Consider the following 4,131-nt stretch of genomic DNA (forward strand, 5'->3'; position numbering starts at 1 on the left):
GTGTTTAATATTGAGTTGATTTCTACTAAATAAATGTTTAAGTATTTTTTACCAAGGGTCGTGAGGTGAGGTGAGTGTAAGTGTCTAGTTGAACCACTGTGATTGTGATACTCTTGTGTAACTTCTTTTACTGCCCACTTTCCCTCTTGAGATAAGCCTGGCTGCTCAGTTCGCTACTAAAAGTGTGTGGTACAAACCTTTACCAAAGGTTGGTTTTTGCTTACACCTGTAGTCCTAATTTTGTGTGGTGTTCCCAGGGGGTACTGCCTGCAATTCTGCCTAACACAGTGCATTCCGGGTTGTCACGATGGCGAAGAAGAGGGTTTGGGAGAGCGGATGGTTCTCCTGTATAGCACCCGCAACTATTGAATGATCTTATTGAAGTGATGGCTGAACCGTCAGTAGTAGCTTTGGTGAAATACCAGGCCCACAAGAACAACACAGATGCGATCTCATTCGGGAATGCAGCAGCGGACGCTGCTGCGAAAGAAGCTGCATACCATGATGTTCCCCAAGCAGTTGAATGTGTAGTAAGAGCAAACACACAAGATGACAAGGAAGAAGGGTACAGTTCCACACCCATAATTCAGATAATAGAACTACAGAGACGCGCCCCATTAGAAGAGCAGGAAATATGGGTAAAGAGATGGTTCAAGCAATCACCCACAGATCTCCTCTGGCGCCAGTAAATGACAGGAAAATTAGTAATGCAAGTTGAACTATTACACGTGGCCTTTCAACAGCTTCACTTCCTCGCACATGTTACACAACAGCACATAGCAGAAGATATCTAAGAGGACTGGTTTGTTCCCAACCTGCAATAGCACATCCCAAAATTGAAAATAGAATACACAATGTGCCAGACATACAGCTCAGGTATGACCCTTAGGACGCTACGAGGAACACTGCCACGCCCATCAGGACCATTCTGAGAGTTACACATTGACTATGCTGATATGGAAAAAGGTGCAATGGAGCCAGATACCTCATAGTGGTAGTGTGTCCCTTTTCATGCTGGATAGAGGCAGGACCTTGTGCACATCCAGACGCCAAATGTGCAGCAAAATTCCTAGTGAGGGAGGTGTTCCCTAGGTGGGGGATTTGTGATATGATCTGTTCAGACAACGGCACTCACTTTGTAAATGACCTCTTCATAGAAGTGACCACATTGCTGGGTGTGAAACACAAACTTTGCTCGATTTATCTGCTGCAGACAAACGGAGTTGGTAGAAAAGATAAATGGCCTTCTTAAAATTAGATGTCACACCCTAAAAAAAGAATTAGGTGTATTGCTTGCCTCTAGCACTGTTCCAGCTCAGAACACAGCCAAGTAAGGACCACCATTTATCCCTGCAAGAAATCGTGACAGGGAGGTGCATTCAAACGCCACTATCTCCTGTGAGAAGAGCATCAGATGCACACAGAGCTGCCACAGTGCTAGGAGATGAATTTAAGGAATATCTCACCCAACTGACACAAGCTGTGCAAAGTATAGCCAAACAAATAGTACCCCCTTTCACAAGAGAAAATGAAAAAAGATACAAACACTCCAGCAGCAGACGGCCTAACGTTACAGTTAATGCCCGGGGAAAGTGTATACGTGCGCAGTTTTGTGCGGAGATGGAACTCCCCACGATTTCATGGCCCCTATGAAGTAGTGTACTGCATGCCCTCGGCTGTAAAAGTAAAGGGTTTAAAGTGCTGGATACATCTCATGAATGTGAGAAAAGCACACAATAGCACAACACCCCATGGTGAGCATCCACAAGAGCAGGAAAGTGCTGTGCCATAAGCAAAAAAGGGTACTGCAAAACTGTTGGGTAAAGGAAATGAAAAATATTTGAATGCAGAAATACTGTAAGGGTATTAATTATTAGTAAAATGTATGTAAATTGGTTTATAAATGCAAATATTTCTCTTTCTCTCTCTCTCTCTGGGTCTCTCACTGCCTATTGCTTCATTTCTCTGTAACTCTCTTTTAGTTTATATATCTCCATTTCTGTTTTATTTTTCTTCCCATTTTCACTTCTTCTTTCTCGATTCTCCTCTTCCACTGTTAAGTTCTCTAAGATATTGTGAGGTAAGATATAATGGTTTGTTAAGGAGTTAAAAGACAAAAATGATTTATTTGTGTGTACTTAACCCATTTATATCGCCCCCTTGAGGTGGAAATATGGCAGAAAGGAGGGCCCTCACTAACGGCACTTCAAATGTAGATTGCGATAGGGAAGCTATTAGTGCTACTCGAGCTTATAATTATGACTGTGGGTTGTATTTTGTAGCTATTGTTTTTTCTGTAATGTTATTTTGCCTGGGTCTTTACTGGAGTATAACTTTTATATTAGGTGATATAAAAGAGGGGGGGCAGGGTACACTTAATACAAGAAGGGTCTAGCCTCATTTGAAATGGGTTCAAAGTAATATGGGCCCACAATACTTCTTTAAATATTAACCTCACCACTCTGCACAAAAACCGAACTGTCAAAACCCTCATTTTTTCATATGCTGCTATGGGTTCTGACGTGCATAATGTATCTAACGACTATAATGTTGACTCTCCTGTGTTTGATGTTGACAGATCGCCATATGTGTATATGCACACAACTGAAGTACCTACCTCAGATGGCGATAATATGCCCTTTAAGCCCTGTGTCCCCACCACGCAAACGTACTCAGTCTCACAGTCTTGGAAGAGTGGTAAGCAGATATGAGTGCCGCAGCTAAACAGGCAACCAGCGAAAGTTGTTATGTCTGCTGCTTGATACCTCATGCCTCTGGCACGCCCAAAGTTCTCATACCCCAGGAAACACCTTTGTCGGATGCCCTGGGTCTTGTTCATTTAGCCCTTTGTAGGATTCGGAGTACCTTCCAGGCACACACAGTAACAATACAAATGTTGCAGAGTGAGAAAACATGTGCCAGCAGACCTCAAGGAGTAATATGCGTGAAAGAACCATTTTTTATCATCAAAGGGACATTGTTCACGGAAAACAAATGGCATGAAGAGACAATCACATGTAAAGCCGAAGCACTGGGAGGACTGTCAGAAGAAAACTTTCAATGGGTCAAACGAACATGCACTCCTACATGGTCTCAACACATTGCCAAACTAACGTGGGTGTCAGCCCTTGAAAAACCAATCAAGATACAAAAGAAATACAGCACAAACTCTGTTTTCACAACGAAGGGGGGGTGCCCATGGGCTCAAATAAACATTGCAATAAAACAATCATCCTCCCAGATATGAAATAAGGCACAGCAGCATTAATGGACACTTACTGGGTGTGTGGCAAGCAAGCATACCTTCACCTCCCTCCATACTGGAGTAGCACCTGCGCCATGACTGCATTGCATTCAGCCTTGATGGTGATCCCGGAAAGCCATGTCCAGGGGGGAAGGGTGCCAACAGAAATATCGCCGGCACCCCAGCCAACAACTGAAGAGCCCTCCACATACAACATCCTGTCAGAAGACAAGTTGCAAGAAAGAATATCCCGCAAGAGGACATAACCAAACTACATCTCCAGCAAATCCTCAGACCTCCTGGTGGAGATCCCTGATCAATACAAACTCTTCAATTCCTCAGAAACCTTCTTGCCTCCCTAACCGTGCCAGGCATCCAGGTGCGAGCCAACACCAAATGGCTTCAAATTGTGCACTGGGAACTGATCCAGATGGCCAACGACACAGAAGAATTATTCAATGTGATCAAATTGGTCAAAGTGGAACTTTGAGCCCTACGGTTGATGACCATGCAGAACCGGTACTTCCTAGATCTACTCAAAGCAATGGATGGCAGTGTTTGCCAAAAAATCGGGAGTGCATCTGTACATTCGTACCTTCTGCCGACACTGACAATGTGACCCTATGAAATGGTTATCTGCAGTACACAACCTATGAAGAAAGAAGGGGGGATCCAGCCCAGCAATTGGTTCAACAACATTTTTGGCTGAATATCTTCCTGGTTCAGAGTTATGATGAAAATATTTGTCCCACTCATTGTTTTTCTGTTGCTACTTTTTTGTGTGTGCCAGGTAGGGGTTCGATGTTGTGCAAAATCAATGCCTAGTTCTGCAGTGATGATGGTGACAATGGGCAAACCGATAAAGGTACAAACTATGAAGGATGCAC

The sequence above is a fragment of the Ambystoma mexicanum genome, chromosome 7q (assembly GCF_040938575.1).
Source record: "Ambystoma mexicanum isolate Mex_15411 chromosome 7q, UKY_AmexF1_1, whole genome shotgun sequence".
Taxonomy (NCBI): Eukaryota; Metazoa; Chordata; class Amphibia; order Caudata; family Ambystomatidae; genus Ambystoma; species Ambystoma mexicanum.